General features: G+C 46.9%; 1 long non-coding RNA gene across 1 annotated transcript; it reads left to right on the forward strand.

The window, feature by feature from the left end:
- Positions 1 to 4,229: 4,229 nt before the first annotated feature.
- LOC135580707 (uncharacterized) lies at positions 4,230 to 10,109 on the forward strand. The gene is made up of 3 exons (XR_010475654.1): positions 4,230 to 4,431; positions 4,525 to 4,680; positions 6,845 to 10,109. It is a non-coding gene; the product is annotated as an uncharacterized LOC135580707 (long non-coding RNA).
- The last annotated feature ends 16,809 nt before the right edge of the window (positions 10,110 to 26,918 follow it).

A 26,918-nucleotide genomic window follows, 5' to 3' on the forward strand; every position in this document is an offset into this window, starting at 1 on the left:
GCCCCCTCACAGCACCGAACACTTCTACCGTACCGTGCACCCTCACAACACCGTGTACCCTGTGCGGTGTAGTGCACCCCAGCACCCCTCACAAGATTTGGGAGGCAGGAACCATGCAGCCCTCAGCATGGGGGGGTGACAGTCCTGCTGTGGGAGCCCCCCATGCGCCCCCTGCCAAGTGGTGATGGCAAATGGGGCAGCCACAGCTCTGCAGCACTTGGCCCGTTTTTCTGCTTCTGTCACAACTGCTCTTTCAAGGAGGTTACCCGACCAAAACCATGCTGACTCTGACCTTTCGGATGACAGGCAAAATGAGGTCGATAAATCAGATGCAAATATTTATCTGTGCTGTTAAACACTGTCAAAACACTTGGTAATAAAGGCAAGCAAATAATACAGTGGAAAAGAAGGAGAAAATCCGATTTTTTTCTATTGGTCTGGCCGTACAAGGAAACCAGAATTAAAGTAATAGAATCAGATTATAAAAAATTAAGATATTCTATTACATTAATTGCTTGGAAATATTTAAAGGATTTTTTTTTTCTCATTAACTTCTGCAATGAATGTTTGAAACTTGTAGCAGGAATTCAATTTCATGGTTCTCTGTTGACTTTTCCCCATATTTTTCCTTCCAATAAATTGTCGTTTTTCTTCTGCCATTGAATTATGCATGATCAGACAGCAACAACTCATGGAGGAAAGAGGCTGCCCTTTGAAACCTGAAATGCTTTTCCTTTTAATATCTACATGGCAATAAGTACCTGTTTCTGAGCCAAAGCAGTATTCCTTCATTGACAAGTGTGATGGTGACAGATTGATTATAATTTTTGGCTTCCCTCAACATTCTCTGTGTGCTGACCTCCCATCCCTGTTGCTCTCTGGCACCCTTAGCTGGGCTCCAGTTCTTTTTCATGTGTTTTCTCTGGCTTCCAAAAAGCACTAAGTTTCCCAAAGCAGTGACACAAACTAGAGCTCTCTCTATATGCACTTATTTTTGTGAGACAGGTAAAAGCTTAATATATTTGAGGCACCTGCCCTTACACATGCACGTGGTGTGGGGCCAAATCCTCCTGTTCCCTTAAAAAATCATGAGGCTTCTCAGCCAAACCAACAGAAGGGCTGGGTGGCAGGAAGGAGATGAATTGAAAACCCATGAGCAATTCTTCTGATTCCTCCTAAAGACAAGGAAGGATGAGCCTAGTGTACACCTTAAGCTCTTAACGTTGAAAAATTTGGGCAAATAAGTAGTACAGAAAATTACTGACTTGTGATTCATTGCTCACTGTTCCTGCTCTGACAGCCAAACATGACAATTGCATTAGCGTAAGTAGGGTGGTCTCTAAATTATTAAAGACAACAATGATGTAACATTAGCTGGGAAGGCAGACAGCTCTAGAAACTGAGAAAAAATGCAATTGAAAAACATCTTGAATTGTTTATCAGTTTGTCAGTAACTAATGGCAGCTGCACGACTTCATGTTTTGTTAGGCAGAGGAAATTATATAGCTAGAATTAAGGAACGTTCAAATAAAAGCCCAATTCTGGCATTTATTCAGGTCTGCATGATTATTCAATTTCAGCCTAACTGCAATGATCTTGGCCTTCGCATTCCAAACTCATGTGCCCTTCGCACTCGAGTGGCTTCTCAGGGGCTGATAGAGCCCCCAGACCAGGAGGATTGCAACCATGGCTCCGTGGTGACACAGCCCAGCCTGCCTTCGTCCATGGAGACAAATGTAATATTACCTATGAAGGTGTGCTCCAGTGTCACAAAGTGCCAGGAAACCCACTGCCCAAGACAGAGGCTGAACAAGAAGGTGTCATGGCCAGTGACAGGTGCCGATGGGCTTACGTTGGCTCCTGACTGCAGGCGTTGCTGGAGCTTTGCAGAGCACTGCCTGGGCTGACTGCTGGGATCTTGTAGAGATCTGCAAGAGAACAATTGGCTGTAAGAGGGACAAAGTTTCCAGAGAGAGAAGATTAAGGTTATAATTAGCGTTTACAAATGACCCAAGTGTTTTCTCCCCAGGGTTGGCACAGCCCTTTCCCAGCTGCGGGCAGGGATGAGCACTAGGGCGGCAATGGGTGTTCACAAGTGCTTGTCTTGCCTTGCCATGCATGTGCCTTGCATGCATTGATGACAAGTGGCATGCTTTGGCTTGGGGCGGCTATGGTGGCCAGCTCTTTAAGAACTGGGCTGTTAAATCCTCAGGCTTATACCTGACATTGCCCCTGGGCCAGTTGTCCCAAAAGCCAAGCCCATATGAGGAACAAGAGGAGGTCACAGGTAAAAATCCTTATGAATGGCAGACTCTGGCATAGCAGATAGTACATTTCCTAGGATTTTCTAACATAATATAATACACAGTTGAAACACTTGAATTACTTTCTGACTTCTATGTACTGCCTAACAGGTAGTCTATGCATTTAACACCCCAGTGAGCAGACTGGGCCTGTTGCTTCCCCAGTACTCAGTGGCTGACCCCTGTGCCCGCTCTGCTCCTGACTAGGTGATGATAGGTTTTTTTTCTTTGGCTTAGAAGTGAACTTCCCCCAAGGACTCCTATGAATCAGAGCTCACATGTCAGCTTGTCCCAAGCACCCCATGGTGTCAGCAGGACCATTCTACCAAAATCACTGCTGACGTGTGGAAATTTCTGTGTTTTGCCTCTGCCAGACTGACTTCTAGGATAAAGGGTTGTGCCTGCTTAAATGAGTGTGTTGCTGCTTTTCTAGATCAAAAAGCACAGAAAGCAAAGAAGTCCCTCTCCATTGTTTTCTACCTCGTTTGCTAGCAGTGCTGATGTTGGCAGATGGATCTTGTTCCCACTAAATCTTAATATACTCACTGCAGACAGATAGAGGGTAGATTTGCAGCCTCTGCAAAATATTGCCAGTCTCCTGATTCATCTGGTCACCTAGGGACATAAGCTCTTAAAGCAAGTGTTTAGAGAGAATTTGGAGCTGGGTCCCTCACACAGCAATGATAAAAAGTCATTTTGCTTTAAGAGGTAGTGGGCAATCTCCTGTGTGCCCTCTAGGGGCAGAGAGAGGCAAGGGGGAGATACGCTGGAAGAACTGCTGGTCCTGCACCACCCATGGGTAGACGAGGGTCAAAGTCAAGCCCAAAACATGCAGCTAAACTAAGAATGGAACTCAGGTCTCCTGCATCTCTCATCCCAGAGCTTATCTGTGTGACCTTGCTTGTCTGGAATATAGAGTGTGGTGAGAGCAGGAGAGACAAAGATGACCAGTGGTGATGACTATGTGGAGCTGCGATGTGGCTTGGGAACAGCAGCTATGGTCAGATAAAAGAGGATGATTTCTTCTGATTTAAAGTCCTAAGCACCAAACTTGTGCTGGTCTGAGAGAAGCAGGAAAACAGGAAAAGCTGCATACCTTGAGCATGCATGCAGGATGATTTATCTTTGCCAACGTATTTGACAGTCCACTGATGTAAATAACGATTTCTGGTTCTCTTTGTGAGAACCGCTCCTTCCCAGCTCTGCAAACTGCTGCTGACTCACCGCAGCCACCACCGCAGCCCTCACGTGGCAGCGCTCCGACCCCTGCACCGTCGTGGGAAAGGAGTCGCGGGGAGGTTTACGGGAGTCATGACTGTCTTGCACAGACAGCTTTGTGCAAAGGGTGCTCACACAGGATAAGGTTCAACTATGGACCGAGCTAACAACAGCCTGACCCTGTCCTTAGATATGTCCCATGGCTTTTGCTGCAGCAAATAACCTCCCATACATGTGTGTGTGCATGTGCACAGGGGCACACACAGACATACACATGTGTAGGTGAGCAGACACACATGCACACAGCATGTTGTAGCTGACACACCAGGAAAAAACATCAGGGAGCAAGGCAGCACGATGCAGGATGCAGCAGAGTCTGAGCAGATCATGAAGAGCTGTGGCCCAGAGGTGCTTTTGTCTTTTCATCTGGATTTCGATCACTTGTATCTCCTTCTGCTTTTGTTTGATTTTTCTTCCACGTTTGTCCCAGGTGGAGGCCCAGCAGATACGCTGCTCCCTGATGTTATCCCAGTGTGCTGATATACCCCATTGCTGCAGGCTGTTACAGAGCCTCCAGAAATTACCACCACCCAAAACGGTGTGGGAGGACCAGGAAGGTCACAGGAGGATGTGGAGGGGTGAACAGCTTTGGGAGGGTATCAAAACGAGAGGAAACGGGAAACTGGAGGAGGGAGGGAGGATCCCTATGAGCAGGGAGTCAAACGCTACAGGGGAGCTCAAATGATCTTGCAAGGTGGTGAAGTAACATACTGAGAAATGCAAACTCGGTGACAACTGCTGGAATGTGGTTCAGCACCTGCCTCCAGGCGTGGAGGAGTGGAAAACCTGCTCTGGGAAATGCTTTGTACCTAGCTAAGGGTTCCCACACAGCCCTCCCTGGGACACTGAGGTAACAACAGCAACAACCCTCCCATAAATACTAAATCAGATCATTGCAAACACACCAACAAAAATACATTAAGCCAAATGTCTCCTGAAACAGGTGTGGCAGGAGGGAGAGACGTGGCAATGTCGACTGTGGCTTCTACTGTGCATGGCAGGTATGGAAACAGAGACAGTGGCATTCACCAGCTGCTGATCACTAAATCATGCTGCAAGACCTATGCCTGGGCTGTTCACACCAGCAGCGATGAAACAGGTTTGTATCCATGCAGGTGATGGGTCTGGCAGAGAGCATGTGGTGCATTAACATGTGTCTTTCCTGTCTGGGAGCACGGGAAGGAAGTGCTCAGCACTAGGCACGTTGTAGGAAAGAAAATATCCCATATAGCTGTGAAATGCAGATGTGAAAAATATTTTCCCTGAATGGACTGGGTAGTCTTTTCCTGTTGTGATTAAGAGTAAAAGGTGTTCTGACATATAGAGGCTTCACAGATTTGGTTATATTGAAGGGTTGTGAGCAAGACAGGCTGTAGCAACCTTCTCTAATTGTTGCTGGTTTTCTTCTGAGGTGGTAGCAGATCTTCAGGAAAGTCAGATTTCCCTTTATACCTGAGTTGATAGGTCAGAGGAGTCACATCCCAGAAGGACATAACCTGAGGCACAGATGACTGCAAATGGGTGGTGAGACTTTCCTGTAATGCAACTTTCCTGGTCCTTCAGCCATCCCAGTGCAGCCCTGCAGCCAGGAGAGGAGCACTCAGTCAGGGCTGCAGCCTCCTTCCTTGCAGGGCTGTGTTTCAGCAGGGTATTTTTTTATGTAGTTGAAGTTGTTGGCTTGATTTTTCTCTTCAAAGGCCACTCTGGGAAAATACAGCAGGGAGTCACCTTTCCTTGGCCCAAGATGGGGAAGGAAGGGGGGTCAGTGACTGCCAGAATGCTGCCTTTTTGCTCTCACTACAGGGTGAGCCCAAACCAGACCCTGCCTCCATCCTTGCCTCCATCCCTGCCTCCATCCTTGCCTCCATCCTTGCCTTCATCCCTGCCTCCATCCTTGCCTCCATCCTTGCCTCCATCCCTGCCTCCATCCCACAGGTGTGGGGACAAATAGCCTGGAGCTGCACAGTGGCAACTGATTCCTGGCAAGGAGGAGCCAGGATGGGCTGAGCAAAGCCAGCAACATCTGGGGGCTTTCCCTGCTTCCAGAACCAGATCATCTAACTGGTTTGTTGGAAGTTAAATAGCCTTGTTATTTTCATGGGGAGCTATCCAAAGTGTGAAACAGAGTGGAATGCAGCTACTAAATCAAAGGTGAGGTGCAGACTCAGTGCCTGCTGAATGGAGTAAGAAATGGTTGAGAAAGCCCCCTCTGTCTCTCAAAGTGCCCTCCCAAAACTCAGGCTGTGCATGGATTTGTATTCAAAGAATATTCCTGCTGCTCTGACTTGCACTGCATCATCTGCTCACACAAATAAACCAATTTAATTACATAGACATGTTCTTTATTCATTCTTCCTGGCTTACTGATGACTCCTGCATGTGCAGATGAGTTGTGTCTCAGCTTTTGCCAAACGCAAACACCCTGTCCTCCGAATTGCCATGTTTTTATTTTTGTCTGAAAATGCTCAGTAGACGCATATGCTTTCATATGCAATTGTCACATCTTTGTTTTCTTCTTTAAATGCCTAAAAGCATATTGCTGGTTTATGAATCAGAGTTGGTGCATCACTGTATAGCGGAGTCGTGAGTTATGCTTTCCTCTGGAGATGTATTTTTGTTCTTCATTGCAGCTCACCAAAAGTCACGATGAAAGCAATGCACGCTAAAAGAGGGTGCATTTGCTGGTTTTGTAAGGAAGAATAGTGAGCATTTTACTTTGAACCGAGTTTTGTCAGGTTTGAAAAGTAATTTGCCACTTGTGAAAATTAGAAAATAATCACAAATTAATTCAATTGTTGAATAAGAAGCAAATAAGTAGTTTTTGCTAGCATGGCTTTAAAGAACACTCTCACATTTGAAAGGAAAGTAGAAATAAAAAAGATAATACTACAGTGAAGGAATTACATTGCATACCTTTTCTGTATGGGACCAAAATTCACGTAAAATTGGCTGCATTCTGAAAACGTTCACAAAAATCAGCTAGATTTCTAAAGATATAACAACACCACAAAGTACTGTGGTGTCTGGAAGTTTTAACTTTATATATGCCATTAACATGAAGCCAGTCAGTTCTAAGGAAACTTCTTATCTGGCTCCTGTCATCACATCTGTGTTTAATAACCTGTAGCCGCTTGCCTGGACGCTGCCTCTGATGTGGCTCAGGGAGCTCCCAGACTCTTTTGGGCTACAACCAGCAGGTCAATGTTTTCAATGGAGATTTTATCAGCTATCGGTCTCTGCTTTAGACTCTATTTCCTCCACAGAACAATTGCAAAAGGGACTCGGTCGCATGAAGAGAAGAATTACTGCAAGGATTTTTACGTGGAGAAAAATGAAGCTGTTTTGTCACATGGAGAACCCGGCTGGGCAGAGCGGGAGCTGGGAGTTAGTGGCTCTGAAGGCAGGACCTGTGCTGCAGCTGGCTCTGGTTTGAGGCTTGCAGCTGGGATTTCAGTGTTGAAGTTTCACAACCAAAACTTCTGCTTTCCTGACCAGCTTCTAGTGGTGCCATGGCTTGCTGGGGCTGTGGGCTCAGGAGTTCATGTGCAAACTCACTTGTGAGCCTGGTTTTACCCAGCATGTGTTTGCACCCTCTGGGACTGGGTTTCCAGATTTTCCCTCAAAACTTGCATCCTCTTCCACAAATGCACCAGCCGCTTTCTCCAGCAGATCCATTGAAATGTCCATGAAATGTCCATAAAATGCTCAGGAAACATCTGCATTTACTTGGAGGTCCTGTAGAAATGCCCAACTATGGCAGCAGGAGTGAGGGTTGCCAGGACAGCCCCAGCTTTGAATTCTCATGCTTTGGTGGTTTTCTCCCTCAACCTTACATATATCTGTATTTCGATGATAATTACTATTCATTTCTAGTGCTGCCTTCTACTGCTTTTTCTCTTGATGGACTCCCAGGGGAAATTAAATAGCCCATTGTTGCTTTCTCCAGTGCCCAGAAACAGCATGTGGTGTATACTTACAAACCTGGCTGGCCAGATGTGGGAAAATAGTCTGAAATGGGCCTTTTGAGTTTTTATGGAAAGAATCCACCAAAAAAACACTCGTTGAATCACCTGTCCCGTTACTGGAGATGAGCTGTACCCTCTGGTGCAAGAAGTGATGCTGGCAGAGGGTAGAGACAGGCAGAGAAGACCAGGTGATAGCAGAGAGGTGTCCATGAGGGGTGACAGTAAAAGCTGGAGTAGCAGCAGTGGAAAACAGAGGTGTCAGGGTCAAACAAGCCAGAATCCACCCAGATCAGTGAAGGATTTGCTGTGGTATCTCCAGGGCAGCCCAGGACTGCTCTGCAGCTGCTCTGTGTTTAATCTCATTCTCTTTTCTGCTTTTTCCTTGCCAGCAGGGACTGTGCTTTGTTCTGCCATTGCACTCTTTTTAAAGGGTAACACAGGGTGAGGCAAATTCCTGATGTATACTTCAATTTGTGCCCCTTTGCTGCTGTATATATATTATTTTAAAACTATAGCCAGCGGAAGCAATTTATTTGTTTAGTGGTGTCCGGGAAACATACCCAAGGGAGATCTCTGAACACAACCACAAAGCCGATAAGGATTAATGGTAGATGATAGAACATCGGATAAGGCTATTCCCACATTTGGGTCGATATCTACTATTAGGAGCATGAACATCAAGTAAATGAATATCAGGTTATTAATATGTTATTATATTTAGTGACAGTCAGTATTTACTTCTCCTCTAAAGACTGCTGAGGACCACATTAGCATCCTTGTATGCTCTGGCAGTTGGGAGATCAGCCGGCCCTATCTCAGTGGCTGTGAGTTTAGCACAACCATCACATCCGAGCTTTAAAAGGGCACTATGTGACCTATATGTTTTATTCTTAGACAAAGCTAACAGTATCTGACTTAGTCTCCATTGCTAGCAGAGAATGCATTACTAGTGGGGATAAATCTCTTTCCTTCTACAGGTGTTGATATCTGCTGTGGAGGATAATAGGCACCAGTAGTCATTTGTAAAAGCAGCTCCAAGACCTAGTGTTGATATTGTTGTGTCTTATCCAGCAGCTCCAGGTCCCTGCCATGCCCTGGGTGAGAATTAACAAAGCACCTCCTTTGCTGACACCTGCACTTTCATTCTTGCCTCCCTTGATTTCCTGCATTAATTTTAAAAAAGTAATAACAATCTTCCCAGAAATATTTAACAGGTGCAGAAGCCCAGCTGTGTCCTGCACGTGGTGCACCTGTGTGTGTGCGTAAGTCCAAGCCAGGAAACCCCTTCTCCCCATGGAACAGCTGCCTCCAGGTGACTGCTCCCAAATGCTGCAGCCCAGCAGGATTTCTTCCTTCATCCCCAGGTTTCCTTTGCTGTTCTCAGCTCTGCCCTGCTCCCCCAGCACCACAGCCTGCCTGGCACCCACTGTGTGGGCTCTCCAGGGCCACCACTGCCTCTTTGCTTCCCCTGCAATGCCCTGCTAAGCAAGAGGCTGGACATCCCGAGTACCGACCACCACAGCAATGGAACCAAACCATATCCAGCAGTAACTTTAGGGTGGAAACAGGGGTTGACTGGGAAAGTCTAGTTATCTCTTTGCCACTTTGAGTCACACTATGGGGCTGAGGGGGCTGAAACTGCCCTGGGAATTCTTAAGGCTGTGCTAAAAGGAGCCTGATTTATTATGCTCACTTTATAGAGGAGTGAAAACCTCGCTGGCAGTGAGCAATAAACAATCTGTGGGGATGCAGAAAGCAGCAATGTTAAAGGATGTAAAATTGAAGATATTTCTTAATGACTCAGTTATTTGAGGAAGCAGAAGCATGGAGCACTTCATGCACTGCAGCATGGCAATGCCAGGCTCTAGATGAGCAACCTTGCTGGAGCAGCATCTGCACCATCATGGGACAGTGAGAAACACCCTGCCCTACAGAACCCACTGAAAGCCAAGAGGAGACCTATAGATACCAGAATACAAAGCCAAAGAAGGGAACAATGAGCCTGTGTTCTTTGTGTGAGAGACAAAATTATGAGCGTGTTGTTTATCCCACTATTTTATGGACTGCTAGGCTGAAAACCAGCACACCTGGCCCTCAGTGGCAGTGGGAACAAACCTGAGTGGTTTCCTGCACCAAATCCCAAGGGATGAGGAACATCTGTGTGCTCCAGACTATGGCCAACATCCCACAGAAATGGTTTTCTCGTTTCAGGGAAGTGTTCAATATTTTAGACTTTTCTGTCCCTCATCAGCCAGAAGTTCAAAATGAGGGAGAAACAGAAACCTTAGACATTTTATTTTAAACAGAGCTCCATAAATCATGCAGCCTAATAAGCAAAATGGGTTAATTTAAGGTCTTTGTTTATATGTTTGTTTTAAATTTACAGCATTTACTGACTTTAAATAAAATCCTTGTAGTTGCTTCTATACAACATCTTTCCTTCCCTTGGTTTAATTTTAGATGTGTACAGCTCAATGTTAAATACGCATTATTAAGTAATGGAAATGTCATAGTCCTAGATTAAACTCCTCTAGTGGAATTAAATTAAAGGTTTCTGCTCCTAGTTTAGAAGAGCACAGTCTGAATGTTTTATAGTAGCAGCAAAGCCAGAATTACAGGTTAGGCTCCCAGTCTACGTGTATGACTAACACCAGGAAAAACAAAACCAGTTTGAACTTTTAAAGACTGAAGCCAAGAAACAATGAAGTAAATGTAACTTATTTTAGATACAGCTTTCTGCTGGAAGGAAGCAGCTCCTGCTACGGCCCTGGGCCCTGAAAGCTTGGAGCTGGTGGTGCACTCCGGGAAGGATAGCTGGACCCTGCATGGATGTGCTGTGTTCACCCCGGTCATCTTGTGGTGCTTGGTTTGGTGGGGCTGGCCTTGCTACTGCTCACAGCAAAGCCACCGAAGCTGTGCAGTTAACTCTTTATTTCTTGCTGTACGGGATTTAGGAGCTCACACCCATAGTGATCGCTACCCTGCCAATGGTTGTACTGCAAGTCAGAGTTTTGGCAAACGTTCGTTGGGTGCAGGGAAAGAAATCCCACATCAATAGCTGGTTGTGACTGCTCGCCATGTCCTCTGCACGGAGCCAGCCTGGAGGCAACGCATGCTTGGGGGAAAATTAAAACTCCTGAAGCAGAGGGGCGTTAAAGGTCAAACCTCCCCATCGCACAGGCTCTGCTTCTGCCAGTGGTGGGAGCAAAGCAACTGGGAGTGAAGGCTAAGGAAAAGCCTCCTCCAGATTTTTCTGTGGACCAGCTGACCCTGGGAAGAACAAGAGAGCTGCTTAAGTCTGCTTCCATATTTAGTATGTAAGGGAAATGCCTTCTCCAGCAGCGCAGAGGCTCAGTCTCCCAGCTGTGGGGAACAGGAGCTGTTTGCGGAGCCACAGCACATGAGTGGGGACTGCCAGTTCAAACTTATAGTTCCTGCCTGGGTGTTGTAGCTCAGGGTCTGAAATCTGCAATGCGGAGCCCTGCACATCACAGGGCTGCTCGCAGTACAGTGGAGCAGCTTCTGCTAGCTCCTCGCAATGCTATTTTCTGGAAAAGTGCCTTCATCCCACTCTCATGGAGCTCCATTCATCCAGACTTGGAAATCAGGGTGCAAAGCAAAGTCATGTGTTGCTGGCACAGCTCCTGGGGTAGGAGGCAGACTGTAAAACCAGCCCTGCGCTTGCTCATGGGCACAGTCTCACTCCGTAAAAAGAAGAGTATAACCTGTGTCTACAGTATTTTGCTGACCATGCAGGATTGCATAGCAGTCAGTAAAGACACTCTAGACTAAGTGCTCTTTACTGGTTCAAGGTGTCCTGTTGCCAGGTCAGGGGTGCATGTCAGGACAGGCTGTTGCTCTGCCCACCAACATCAGTGGTGTAGACAACATTCACACTGAGAGCAATGGCCAGTGGCTGGGCTCACAGGCTGCATTGGTGCACTCGAGATGTGCCAGCGGGGCCAGGCTGCTTTACAACTTCAGTGTGCCAGAGCACGGCCAACCTGACCTGGCTTCGCAGTAGAAGTGTCCTGGGGACACTGCGGCTGTGATTAAATGCATGATTATCCTTATTACCAGCACTGTGTATGTGGCCGTGCAAGGGGCTGTAATGAGCACAGCCCAGTGACTGCTGAACAAACAGGTCAGCTCTGGAGCATGGCCAAGTGGCCAGCAAGCCTGGGCATTTTCAGCAGGAGATGGGAGCAGGCTGGGAGCTCCATCCCGCACCCAGCCTCAGCGCCCAGCAGCCCGGCACATCCACGGCAACCGGCTGCTTCGCACAGGGCTAAACCCCCGCGATGCAGAGATGCTGGAGAAAGGAAGCAAAACCCCACTTGGCGGTGGTGGAGGAGGAGGAGGGCCGGGCCGGGCAGCCGGGGCCGGGGTGGCTCCAGGCGCGCCCCCGGAGGGTGGCGCTGGGGCCCCGCCGTGCTCGCAGCGCCGAGTTGCAGCGCTGGGTTGCTGAGAAAAAAGCAGAGGGCCCTGGCTACAGACTTTAAAATACATGAAAAGTGTTTTGTCTGGCTGCTATTACCTTGGTTTTGCTTCAAAGTGGTGCACTGCACTGAAGCCGCAGCCAGCAGCCAGCTGTGCTGGGGTTGCCCACAGCAAGGTGCTGTGTGGTGGGCACAGCCCTGCCTGCGGGGTGGGTGTGATGCATCTGGGCAGGAGCACGAAACCCCTGCACCCACACCAGGGCCTCTGCCCACCCAGCCCAGCCGGTCCTTCCATGGCTGGGCTGCAGAATGGGGACCCAGTTTCAAAACCCACTGGAGGCTTTAGGGCCACTGGTTCCCCTGGGTCGACATGGATTTGATACTCTGAGGATAAAGGCACCATGTCCTGCCATTGGTGTCTGATATCTAAAGCCATCCTTAAGGGAAAGTGATCACGCTTTCCTCCAGGGGATGCCAAAAGTAGCTCAACACCCTTTCTTTGCCTCCACATGAGAGATGAGCTTGGGTGTGCTCACTCATTTAGGAACTCTCAGTTTGCTCGTCTTTGTGGCAGCTCTCGGGTTATTTTGACCTTGTCTCCCTTTATTGTATAATAAGAAGTAAGACTCTGGTGGCTTTTCCCAGCTCATTTCCAGCAGCTTGTCTCTCGGGTACTGGTTGAAATATTGGATACAGTGTGTCTGCAGTAAAGCAAGCTGAGGTCTGCCCCTGCCCCAAGCCTGGTTTGGCTTGGCTGGTCTGTTTTCTAACTAAGAAACACAGGAAGCCCATGGGCTTTCCTCCACAGATATTTCAGAAAGACTGAAAGACAAAATCAATTTTAAATGGATTAACTCTTATGAGTGTACCTCTGTTTTCTTGAATATATATCACAGAGTAATTTAAATAGATTAACTGTTGTTAGTTTAGCTCTGTATCCTGAATACCACAGAATAAAGAAGATCTTGTTTTGTAAGATCTCTGGGAAGGACATTGATTCATTTCACTAAGCACAGGTCTCAGTGCAGGCCAGTGTCTGTTGCAAAGAGCTTGCTGTATTGCTTGGGCTTCTGATTGATCCTTATCTCCCCTCACAATGTCCTAAAGCAGAACGAACGTTTCACTACATCCTTCTTCAGGCAGGAGTGAAAGGTAATTCTGGTATAAGAGAAAAGTGCCACTGCTTCTGCAGTAATGACTTGGAAAAACCTACTGCCGCAGGTAAGAAATGCAATTTGGTGCAGTGGAAATGGAGCTCTCCCGTTCCTCAGCGCTGGGGCAGAGCAGCCTCTGGGTAGCAGGGGCAGGAGAGGGTCCGGCACTGTGTACCATGCTGAGGATGGCATCCATGGGCTACTCTCCCCCTCCTGCCACCTGGGTTTGGGTGTCTCCACAGTGCCACACGCAGATGGAACCACAGCGGGGCACCGTGTGCGCATGAATGCAAGAGTCACGCTGCAGGCAGGGGGGGTATCTGCTGCCAGGTCCCGTGTGGAGTCATTCTGTCTCACCAGCCCCTCGAGCATGCTCCATTTGGCACACAGGCTGCTGGGGTTTTGTCTGAATACCTGATGTGCAAGGCAGCTTACAAAGCCATGGAGGGCTCTCAGGGCAATGGCATCAGGAGAACGGGCACTGATGCAGCACGGTAAATCCTCCAAGGATTGCCAGGGATAGGGGCAAGTGGGCTACACTACAGGAACACTCCGTGAGGTCCCTCAGATGCCTTATGTTAATAACCACATTTTTATCAACTGCTGTCATTAACGTTGGGAAGATTACTGCAAATTCATAGTTAAAATCCTAGCAAACACTCCTGCAGCCATTCCAGCCCCTAGATCTCCCAAATAATGCTGCAGAACTTAACAAATGCCCATCCACGGCATGCTTGCAAGCGCCAGTGGTAAATCCACTGCCTGTCTCCAGTACAGGGTATACGAAAGAAAACCTTAGCACTGGTGTCCTGAGTTTGTCTGGTGTCCTGCAGTAGGATAAGGTCATGTAAATGAATTAACTCCTGTGAGGTCAAGGCAATTCCCTGTAACTGAGAAACCTTTGTTGTAATTGAGAATGGGGTGCACGAAGAGATCAAGTAACCTCTGTCATGTGGAAAACCACATTCATTATGTTTTTTATCTCTGTCAAATGCTTCTCTGCAATACAGAGTTTTTCTGCGCTTAGACATAAAACCTTGCAGCATAAGCTGGAGGAATGAAAGCTTATGGAGCCGTGGTCCAGTGGTGCCATAAGGGTAGGACATGAACCCAACTTTGCCTGTGCTGGCCCGGATCTGGCAGCTGCTGTGGGCAGGGATCCTGCTTCACCCTCATTGCTCCCCCTGGCTCTGGGTGCCACCACCTCCAATACCATCCTATTCCTTCAGTGCAGGCTGTGCATGCCCCACATGGTGCTTGGAAACAGAAGATAGGATCCTCCTGTCCTGAAGATTTTAACCCCTCGTTTGTTTTTTATAACAGCTAAATGAGCAGCTAATTCCACCAAACCCATAAAGAAAGACTTGCCCTTTCTGGGATACATCCCCAGGCAGATAAGCTCCATGCATGCAGCACAAATAAATGTGTCAAAGAACAGAACAAAACACTTTAAGAGATCATATCTGTGTGTAAGAAGCCCAATGATTAAGTACTAGTATGAACCTTGAAATAAAGGAACCAGACCCTTCCCAGAGGAGCCACGTCTGGATGTGGGGGGGAACAACTCTGCAATGCCCAGCTGCCTCCTCCCAAGGGCATGAGGTCTCAGAAAGCCTCATCTGGGGGCTCAGAAACATAGGCTGGCAGCCGAGTACATGCAATTTGCAGTGCTATTCAGCAATAAGTGTGAGGTGCTCTGCCAGCTTGCGGTAAAAGTAAATGTTGATATTTTGGTGAGGAGGGAAGAGAAACTTGTAAATAGCACCTGGGATAAAACTTTATTTAAGCAGGCAGAACCTTTACTCTCACAAGCAATGTGAAATCATCAAAGACCAAATGTCAGACTGTAGCCTTTAAAGAACAAGACAAACTACGACAGTAAAGGATGCATTACAATAAGTAAAGATTAAACAGTCAGCAGCCCTCAGAGCACTCAAAGGAAACAGAGGCTGCTTCTGCAGACCCCCCTGCACCAGCACCGCCCCACGTCATGATGTGAGGTGCAGGACGTGCAGCAGAAGCCGATTTCCAGTTCACACTACTGAGGATGGCCCTGAACCAAAGGCAGATAATTTCTACTCCTTTTCCAGTGCATGGCAATGTTGGCGATGCTAGTAATGTGCTGCTTCGCAGTGCAGAGCAGCAGCAGCACCTGGGGGATTTTCCATTGAGCTGGTCCAAAGCAGAAGAGCAGCTTTTGCCCAGGGGCCAAACTCTGGGGTTCACACACCAGCACCCCAATGCTGAACACAGCGATGTTCCCTTGGCACTGGTGAAACAGGACAGGCACCCACTGACCCAGGGGGGATCTGGGCTGGAAGGAGCTTCTCTCTGTGAAAAGGGCTTCACAGAGCTTGTTCTAAATGAGAAGGGGTGATGCTGAGTGGGGCTGCATAACAGCACTGAGGTTTGTGGCATCCTTGATGCCTAGGACATGCAGGTCTCGGCTGGATGCGCTGGCAGGGCAGGGAAACATGCTCTGCTCTTTGCCAGCCATTTGCTTGTGCCTCTAGCTAGCGCTAAAAATAATTCACTTTCATCAGCCTCAAGTTCATCACCAAAAGAGAGCAAGCAGATTTAGTTCATTTGAACAGAGCTTCATTTAGTCTTCAAGCGGAAAATTCACGCCTGGTGTGTTGCATTTATTATTTATACAGGATGGAAAACTTTGGTTTGCTGAGCCCTGGGATTACACCGATGATCGAATTACTTCCCGTTAGTCAAGGACTGAATAAAGCAAGCTCAGTATGGGTTAAAGCCCATGCAAACCTCAGCACGGCACACCAAACTCTGCACACTCACATGCAGGAATGACTTGTTCACCTCAGCATAGGTAATATTCATGCATGAGACTTTCACAGGGGGTGGCTATCACAGAGCCATGGTCTCAGGAATTCATCAGAAAGTGTATTTCAGTCTGTTTTGAAGTGTTTAACTCAGGTGGGTGCTGGGAAGAGCAGCTTGTTAGGAAACACGATGTTGTTACTTTTGGTGGACGCATCTCACCCTTAGCATACTGACATTTAGACTCCAGTGTCATCTCAGCCACTTGTGTTTGATTTATTCCTCTGCTAGGAATGATCTCTATTTCTGCTCATTCATAATTATAGAATAACCCTATTGCTTCAACCTGAGGAATCATCCCATTTTTTGTGCTGATGTACACTGACATAAAACCATCCAGGAGTGAAGAACTATGGCAATATTTGCTTTGGGCCCACTAGTCTGAACTATTCTGCGACCAGCCAGTGCCTGGATGCCCACCCCAGGGCTCTCTGGCACATGGAAGCTGCAGAGCACTGAGCACAGACGCTCCTGTTACAGCACCACAGTCCTAATCAGAGGGAACATCAGGGCCCTGGCTCAGGGACTGACTGCTGCCCCGATGCAGATAACACCACAGTCCCGGCTTGCAAGGAGACTATTGAGAGAAAATGCTAATGTGACTTTTGCTGCTTATTTGCTGTGAGCCAACACCAGCAATAAGAAAGTGCAAATTGTATCTGACTGCAGAAAAGATGAAGGCAACTCTGCAGAATCAAGGAATATGACCTACAGACTTTCTGTAATGTAACAGAGTGCAAATGTACCCATACTCTCTTCCAAATGTCCTTCCAAATGTCCTGGAGAGCCAACACTGGATCTTGTCTACTGCTGCTGTACCCTGGGCTGAACCATCCATCAGCAAAGCTCCAGCCCCAGTTTGTACCTTACGCCTGAGCAGCCTCGTGGGAGCTGAGAGCTTGCCACAGGACGTGACATTTGGGCAGCTCTTTGTTCAGCAAAGGTCAACAGTGATGGGGTGAAGCCTGGGGGGAGGCCAACAGCTTGATATATTGTTGTGCCCTGGATCAGGTCACTGTGCACATATCATGCCTTTGTTAAATGGAAAATTAAATAAATAATAAAAAAAGAAGAGTAAACTTGGAAATGTCAGAACATTTCAGCGCTGTGCTGGGGCTGCCTGCCCCACCACGATGCTCAGGGAAGCATCACATAAGGACTCAACTCCCAACTGCTCCCAGGGTGCCAGGTACTGCCTCAGCCACTGGCCACTCTAGAATTATATCCTTGCTCCATAGATACACTGGGGGTTTGCTCAGTGTGTGACGTACCTGCTCATGCTCATGGAGAGACAATTCAGAGCCTTCTGCCTGCATCCTCCTCATGGGAGATAGCCCCTGCCTGGGGTCAGGACCACCCTCCTCTTGACATGGTGATGGCTCAGCCAGAGGGAGGTTGGAAAAGGTATTTGATTTCATACTGAAGTATGACAGGCATCAATCCTTGAAGACCTGGCTCAAAATGAATTATTCAATTTCTTAGTGGGAAAGAAGTGTTTTAGCACAACCAAAATATTTCTGTGGAAAACACTGTGTTAGTAGATAGCACATCATCTCCTAAGAAACTTGAACTAAAAAATCCAGCGCTGAGTCCTGCTGGCAATGTGCAGACACAATGGCTTCCCAGGCCTTGCTCAGAGCAAAGAGACACCACCTTCTCACTTTCACATGGATTTGTTCTGTCTTGATTGCAACTTTGTCTTGATTTGCTGTCTTGATTGCAACTTTCAAGATCAAGCAAAAAATCAACATTGAAAAAAAGAAGAAAGTTCTTGCCTGCTTCATAGCTGGAAGCTGCTGCTCTGGAGAGGAGTGACTCATCTTTATCTAGAGAGCAACAGCTTGCTCCAATGCTCACTGTGGGGATTACAGATACTGCCAGGGTGGTCAAGATGAATGAACCTGCCCTTCACTGGTGTGTGCCAGGAGCAGGTCAGCCCTGGGCACTGAAGCCTTCCTCCTAGTTTTGCCCCCGGGCATCCTCGCACTGTCATCTGCAAGGCTCCAGAGGGGTTCTCAGACACCACCACCAGCCCTTACACCTATTTTTCCCACCTACAGTGAGGAACAGATTTGGCCTTAGACCACAGCCATGTCAGGGGTCTGTGCCATCCATCCCATGGAGCTCGGGGGAGGGAAAACCCTGGGCTGAGCTCCTTTCCCCAAGCACTGAAACACCCTATAGCCAAGGGCAGCAGACGGCATTGCGGCAGGGGGGACCTTGCATACTGGTGCCTGAACCCTCCCATTCCCAGAGGTAATGCTGGTGCTGATAAAAGACAATTTCCCACACATTCGGCAGTTTACATAGTGATTAGCTTCTATGCTAATACCCGAGGGTGGGAGTGGGGGGGGAGCTGAATTATAATTGGATATATGATGTAGCAAGGGTGTAACTTCACTCCTCAGAAGACTTTTCTGAAGCAGATGGGTATCTTGATTATGCTATCTGCATTCTAGTCAAATGTTTGTTGAACAAGGCATATCTGTTATCTAGATCCAATGCACCCCCTCCTGCAGCTGGGTGCTGAGTCAGCAGCTCCAAGCCAATGAGAGAAACCACGTAGGTGCAGGTGGCTTCAGAAGTAGCATGTCTGCCCCAGCATGGCAGCCCCAGGTGTGCTCTGTGTGGACATGGGGCGGTGAACAGGGACACGCACACAGCTCTGCTCCTGGCTTCTCAGTGACAAGCATTGGGGTTTGAAATAGACTGTTTGGGGGTTTTTGTTATTTTTCTTTTTTTTTATTTTATTTTTTTTCCCCCCAAAAAAAAGTCATATAATAGCTGTTTGGTTTTTTTGTGTGTGTGTGTGTGTTTTTTTAAACTGACTTTTTTCTGATACTGCTTTCAAGTAATTGATTTTTGCATTGCATATGTTCTGGAAGAAAAAACCATGGGGAGGGTGAAAGAGCTGAGGTTGACTTTCCCAGCTGGCAGCTGTGGAGCTGTTTGGCTGGCACACACCAACGGTGAGTGATGTTGGGGACACAACTGGTGGGCAGACATGATGTGGATGTGGGCTGGGAACATCCCGGTAACTCCTGGTCTGAGCTGGCTTCCTTCAGCCCCAAAGAGATCTGGAAGAACATCCCAGACAGCTCATTCCGATCCAGCGGAGACACCTCTAAAGCCAAAACCCAGAAAAGGCAGCATTGTGGCTCTGCTCAAAGCACGTTTTTGGCATCATCTCTCTGCAATCAGGGAGACATTAAAGTGGGATGGAATACTGAACTGCAGTGTCCAACTTGAGCAGCTGTTTCAAAGTACTGGGTTACATGATAAAAGCTTTAATCATTGAAGAAAATGCAGAGGGATAAAAATAGCACTAAATGCATGTAACACTGGCACATCTGGTTACGAGTCACTTTTAAACAGAAATTTTTTTGGAGGAGTTGGATCTCTGATGTTGTGTTTGTGGAACTTTAGCAGATGGGCTTAATAGCAGGAGAAACAATTGCAAAATCATCTAAATACAAGCTGGCACAAGGAACTATACATATATGCTACAAATATATATATGTTTTGGCAGCAGAGATTTAAGGGAATAGCATCCACATGTGATTTCCAAAGAATCCCTAAGTACTTATTTTTGTCAGCCAGTTTCTCCTTAGGGAATCGTTAAGGGAAAAACATCCTGAGGCCAGCAAAGCAGTATCTCAACAAATCCCTGAAAAGACAAGATGTGCTTTTAAAGTTAGAGGAAGCATTATAAAAGGCACAAAAAGTACCTGCCAAGTGCTCAAGTATGGCTGGATTTCGATTTCCACAGGTCTGTTCTCCCTTTGTTCCCTTGGGAATGTCTCCCCAGCAAGTGGCTTCACAGTGACCAGCAGGCTCGGACACGTCCCACCCAGAACAGCTGCACACAGCAGGGCTGGGCTGTTATCTGTCCAGCGCTGGCAACTGCTACCTAGAATTTTCCCAGCATTTAGAGGCTTTTGAAAGGTTTATTGTATCTGGCTTTTCAGAGGTGTCAGCACGTCTAATGCTGAATGTGGGACTGATCTCCCCAAAGACACAGACTCTTTTTGCTTTGAATTAAGCTTAAATAAACAAGATTAAAGAGCTTCTACCTGAGAGGTAGCAGGGGAGCAATCCAGCAGAGAAAACAAAAGCAGGGTGGTAAAGTCAGTGACAGGTTTTGAGCATAAAGGCCCTGGAGATTGTGTCTTTGTCCTAATTTTACACTATTGGTTTCATGCTTTTCCTTGTATCCTGAGGAGTGTTATTACAAGATATAAATAGCTGTGACTGAGAACAGAGCAGTAGCTTTGTCTCCTCTACAGCAGAGACAATAACTATGGAGCATTAAGCTAGCAAACCCCCCTTGAAATAATAAGCAAAACTGATGAGATTCATTCATGCTTGTAAATACAATTATATTCTGTGATGGTATGTGTATGTTCAAATCTCAATCCAAGGCTGATGGGCAGGTGAAAAGGGACCGCTCCTCCCTGCACTCCCCATCAGCCCTGGGCAGATGCCCAAAGTGGCAGAGCCCAACCCCAGCCATGCCCCATCCTCCTTGAAGCAGGGCAACCGCTTTGAATGGAGAGATGCGAGGAAGTGAGAGTTGCAAGAAGTACTTCAAATTAATGCCAATAAAATGGTATGGATGCAGCTTGGCACTGCTGGGTGACTGCAGCGACGGAGGACATTAATGCCCACGGCCATTGGCATAACCATACCTGAGACAAGCAGGACAGAGGCAGCAGCAGCACATTTCAGTGAGGCCAAGGCATATTTCACAGCTGAAACTTGAGGCTGGGACACCGTGCTCATGAATCTGCCTGTCTTTACCTCCATATAACTTTCTTCCTGTTTCTTTTGGCCATGTCTGTCCTGTTTGTTGGACTATGCACCTAATCCCCATTTTCTTTAAAAAAAATTGCAAGGAATTCCTGTTTGAGAGCATTTTCCCAAAAGCTGAAGCTGTGGCTTAGAAAGCAAAAAGTTTTTGTAGAAATAATTTTTAAATGCCCTTTTACAGGTCAAGGCTACTACAGAAGCAGCAACAGCAAGAGTGATGACTGGTAAGAGCCTCAGGACAGTCTGTAAAGTTTCTCAGTGGTCACTCCGCAGCCACAGGTAACCAGATCTCAGTGGAACCTGCCTGTGCTCTCCTTTTCTCAGACCTGCATGTCCCTCTGAAGGATGCTCTGTGCCAGGGCCCCTCCGTGGAGCTGGAGTGAGCCGGGACAACATCAGAGCCTCACCCTGCTGTCACTGCTCACAGTGCCCCACAAGCACCCAAGAGGTGGGGGACCAAGCTCGGGCCAGCATCCAGGTGCTGCCCCAGGAGGATGGACAATTTCTAACCCAATGCCACTGGCTGGAAGTGGCAGAAGGGCTTAAATCCCTCCTCAGTGCCTCAAGGAGCAAAGCCAGCCATGAGCCAGCTGCTGCTGCCGTGGTGCAAGGCTCCTCGGTGACCTTTCGTTTCTTGGGAGTATGATTTGTTCCTTTTACATAAATAATATTTATACTCTACATCACAGGCATTTCAAGGAATTGGCATGTGGACCCTTGTTTGCTCATCTCTTCCATGCACATTGACTCATAAAATACACAAAATGAATTATGAAGTATCTTTGTGGAGGCTGCTGGATATAATCCCTGGGAAAACGGTTCCTCTTCCAATGGTGGAGCAGGACATACTAAGGAAGTTGTGTTCTTTAATGTAAAGTTGCCTTTTTATACTGTTATGAATTTAACACAAGAACTCCCCCCCCCCAAAAAAAAGGAAAAACAGAAAAGTGACTAGAAAATGCTTAGCAGTGGCACTCCTGGAGCTGTGGTGGTTTGAGAATGAAAGTGGGACAAGTTTCATGAAGACACAGTTTCTTCTGTGACATTTATGGAGCCTGAAGAATGAAGACACTTTTGCACATACAGCCCACACCAGACCTGAAATAGCAGCAACTGCCTTCAAATGCAAGTGGAGAAGAAATGCTCTGGGGTTAACTGATGATGTTAGGGCAGTTAAACTGTCTGGAAAATAAAAAGGTCAGTCGCTATGGAGCACGAGTGATGCACTGCATGGTAGATGCCCCTTCCCTGGAAACATTCAAGGCCAGGCTGGACAGGGCTCTGAGCAACCTGATCTGGGTGAAGATGTGTCTGTTCATGGAAGGGGGATTTGGGCTAGATGACCTTTAAAGGTCACTTCCAACCCAAACTATTCTATGATTCTATGCAACACAGGCAGCTGTGTCGCACTGTGATGTTGCACCTGTGCTCACAATTTCTTGTGGACAAGTAACATAAAAAAGGACTGGCCAGAGGGGGACATTCCTGCTCTGCAGGTGGTTTCAAAGCTTTGAGAAAAAGAATTCAGCCTTTTCCACAGGGAAAATTTGACAGTTCCTGCCAGAAGCTGCTGCTGCACTGAGCAGAGCTGCCAGAGCCCTTCCTCCTCCTCCTCCTCCTCGCCAGCCCCGGCAAGTGGCTGGGAGTGCAGGAGAGAGACTCTTGAGTGCTGCTGGGGCTCGCAGGGACAGGGATGGAGTGGGGATGGATGTGGCATGGACACCGCAATTACACCTTGTGGGAAGCAGCTTCAGCAAGCCCCAAACGTCTTGCGTTGCTCCTGGCAAGCAGCAGGTTCACATCAACTCCCCTCAAATACCAGAGAAATCTCTTCTGGCAACAGGATACTCTCCTTTTGAAAAACAAAAGCTAGAGACTACTTTTAGCATCTTGATTTCAGAGGTCGGTATATTCAAATATTTATTGGATCTCCACTCTTGCAAGGGTGTGTCTACTCATCTATAGCTGCCCTGTGTTTCTAATTGTGGTTTTTCTCATTCTTTTGTTGAGTTCCAGCTAAAACAGCAACTTTTACAACCTTGCTCTGCACATTTTCCATGTTCGTGCTACACACAGAGTAAATGAGAACAATACTACTCGCGGTCAGAACTAAATCATGCCTAGAAAAGAAGCAGAGTGGGTACAGTGCTGAAGCAGAAAAAGGTTATATTAAGGGAGGGGCCAGAGCACCCACTGATCACCATGGTCACCACGACTGGCACCTCTACCACATCAACAAGCTGTCAGGGATGCTCTGGGGACCGGGTGTCCCAGCTGCTCTCGTCTCTGGGGTCCCGTGTGCCCCAAAACTCCAGGCATGGGGATGAATGTATCTAATACCTTCTTGTTTCTGACACTTGGCATTTTGCAGCACCAGGATGAAGTCATGCTGCAAAACCCAGGCAGGATGAATAAAGTGGGACAACATATAATCAAATCAAATAAATTTGCAGCTGCCACTGAATCGTATGCAAAGAGCAACTGATTTGGGGAACTACAAAGTGCACAGTGACTCATATTTTTTTGAAGTGGTCTGTACTATTTATTTATTGTGCTTTTCAGCTTATATAATATTTATTTTTTAGCTTGGTTTCTGCAGGAGCTTTCTGCAACCACAGCGTGTATATGCGTCTGTCTGTGGTCGGTGCTCGCCGGCTACCTCGGAGGTGCCAGCCCAGAGGCTGCCTCCCATCTGCAGCACTGAGAAGGGAATGGAGGGCTGTGGCTCCTGGAAAAAGCTTTACTGCTGACACTTTGCAGTGGGATTGATGACACACATCTCCTCTGGCTGGCCAGGCCCCTACCCCTGGAGCCATGGTGAATTCTGTCCTGCTTTGGCCAAGCAGGGACTCTATGCTGGTGGAGGCTTTTAGCTTTTTTAAGAGATGGGGGAGAAATGATTTCTTAGATTTCTTTAGCTAAAAAAAAAAAAAAGCAGCATGTTTCCAGTCTTTCTCTTCTGAAGCAAAAGCAGTGAGCTGAAGTGCCTAATCCCACGCATCTAGAGGTTGCTGCTCATTTAGACAACGTCCTGAGAGAGGTGTCTTCCATTGAAATTCAGGTTACGTTGTCACAATCCCTCTTTATACTCAGGGTTTATCTGTAAAACCTTGTCCTTACAGCAGTGGTCATTAAAATATAGTTTACATAGAAAATACATGCGGTCCAGCACTGCCAGCATTAGGCAGTCATTTGAGTGAGTGTCACTGGGACACAGTCCATGTCTCTGACCTGCCTGGGAAGTTGTACCAGGTGGCTGGCAGGGGCTTACAGAGCCATGGGTGAAGAAAGTATATACACACATATGTATATACACATATATGTACGATCAATTATTTCAGAGGTACAGTGGAACATCAACTATACAGTGAAACACTGAAGTTTGATGTTGATGTCTTTCCACTTAGCTGCAGGCTACAATCCAAGGAAAATTCACATGTGTTGTATTAAAATGTGATTCCTCAGTGCCCCTCAGGAGCTGCATAGCAATAAGCAAGGCAGCACCCAGGACACCTGCCTGCATTTCTGAGCATAAGCAGCACCACGGACAAACAGGAGGGATGCAGTGAGGCAGGAGCAGTAATTTCTTTTATTCAGGCTTCCTTGTCAATAATATGACAGGATCAGTGAAAGTTTCTGCTGCCAGAAATGTGTGTTTTTAGCATGAAGTCCATAGACAAAAAAAAAAACAAAACAAAAACACTGGAAGTACCTCAATGTCTTTTTTTCTCCTGAAAAGCTCAGGGCCTTTGGAAACTGCCTCTGAGGCACCACGTACAAATGATTTGTGAAGGGAGACTGAAAAGTGGGTTAAGCAGCTCAGCAATGATGCCTTGAGACACAACAGCTCTTGAGAACAGACACATTTTTCTCGTCCAATGAGAATCTTCATTTCATTTTTGAGTAAACTGAATCTCTGCCAGAAGAAGTCGCAGAGATGCCATGTTACCCCACCGGGACACATGGGCTGTCCAGGAAGTGGAGTTTGATGTAAAAAAAGATAACATGTATACTAAAAATATTTTTAAAAGATGCTCTAAATTCCATCATGAATAATAAAAAAAAAATAATAACAAAATAATAACAATTTTCAGGCAGCCCTACATGACCCAGTGTGACTCTCAGCATCCCAGCAGGCTGGAAACTGCACACAGTGGCGGCTGATGCCCCCCTGGGTGCATATCTGCCCGTGCAAGGAAAATTGATTGCTGCTGGTGAGCCCAGGGCGTGCGGGTGGTAAGGAACAGCAAGAGCCCCTCATCTGGATAAAAGCAAGTGTGCCAAGGCGGGATGGGAGGCAGAGGTCTGGGATTAAATGGATGTCATACAGTACACTCAGACATGACAGGCTGGATGGCATCCTCAGGAAGGCTCTGGTGACATCAAGGAATCCTGTTTGGATATGAAATGGCAAAGAACCAGTAGCCACATCCTTAAAAATGGACTAGGCAGGACTGCCAGCACAGCACAGCCTGTGGACTGAGAATGTTACGACCTCTGCTCTTGAAGGGAAATGTAGAACAGATTTTCTTTTCCCCTCTCTGCTCGGCCACCTGGATTAGAGCTTCCCTAAGGATCCTTCCCTGGCGCTGCAGGGATTGCTAGACAGCAGACATCCAGAGCATCTGAAAGAAAATGGAGTATCTGTCTTGTAAAGCCTGCAGTATTCACATAAAAAATACGGTCACAGAGCCCAAACATCAAAATACTGGAGAAAAGACAATCAGGGCTTGCTTCTGTGCCTCTGGTTTTAATGGCACAAACAGGAGCACTCGTCGTGCTTGCTCATCAGGCACTCGCAACTACCTCCAGGAGCTTTTCAAGGATATTTTTAAAATGCTTGCTCTATAGTTTAATGGAAGTTATTTTGAATGACGTGTTGAACCAAATGAAGTGCAGCTTCACTGACCCAGTTATCCTATACATCTATTTTACTCTTGATGCTGCATTTCACTGTTTGGTGTGTGGGTTTGCCTCTGTACCCTATGGACAGACTTTCAGTGTGATCCACGTTCCATTATCCAGGAGTGATGTTTACAGACATCACAACCCTGCAGCTGTGGCCAGCAGTAAATAAGGAGTTTCAAAAGCAATTGGCTGGGTTCAGCTCCAGTATTTATTGTGGTGCTGAGCACCTATAATTTCTCTGCCGATACTGATGACTTGCAATTTAAAACCTGTCTTGGTTTTGGCTGGGTTAGAGTTAACTTTCTTCCTAGTAGCTGGTGTAGTGCTGTGTTTTGGATTTAGTATGATATGTTGATAATACATCAATGTTTTAATTTTTGTTAGGTAGTACTTATACTAAATCAAGGACTTTTCAGCTTCCCATGTTCTACCAGTGAGGAGATGCACAAGAAGGTGGGAGGGGACACAGCGAGGAGAGCTGACCCAAACTAGGATATTCTATACCATATGGCATCATGCTCGCTATATAAGCTTAGGGAGTTGGCTGGGGGCAGCAATTGCTGCTCAGGGACAGGCTGGGCACTGGTCAGCGGGTGGTGAGCAATTGCATTATGCATCTCTTGTTTTGTTATTATTATTTGTTTGTTATTATTATTATCGTGTTCCCTTTGTGCTTCATTAAACTGTCTTCATCTTAACCCACAAGTTTCAGCTTTTTTTGTGTGTGTATCTTTTCCGATTCTCTCCTCCCTCCCAGTGGGGGAGTGGTGAGCAAATGACTCTGTGGCATCTCGCTGCCTGCTGGATTAAACCTCAACAAACCCCCACTTTATGCTAATTCATTTTGACTCATTGAAGAGAGGACTGGATGCTGCAGAGAAGTTCAGGAATATCGTGATGAGACACCATGTTTAGTACCACTTACACCATTTTCTACCATGGCGACTTGAAACTTCTTTTTGAAGCATTGTTTCTGGAAATGTCCACTGGATGGTCCCAGGTTGCTCCCCTGACCAGGTTTAGGAGCAGCTCAGAGGATGCTAAGCTTCTTTACTACTGGGTGAGCTCAGCTGATGGATGGAGTACTTCCACATCACTGACAGTTACCAAATTTCCTCCCCTTGGAACCATTCAGCTATTCTTGCTTGGAGACAGATTTGTTAATGTATTTCCTGACAGCAATCAATAATTTCTTCTATACTCATTGTGATCTCTAAC

Source organism: Columba livia, chromosome 12 (genome assembly GCF_036013475.1).
Source record: "Columba livia isolate bColLiv1 breed racing homer chromosome 12, bColLiv1.pat.W.v2, whole genome shotgun sequence".
NCBI classification, from domain to species: domain Eukaryota; kingdom Metazoa; phylum Chordata; class Aves; order Columbiformes; family Columbidae; genus Columba; species Columba livia.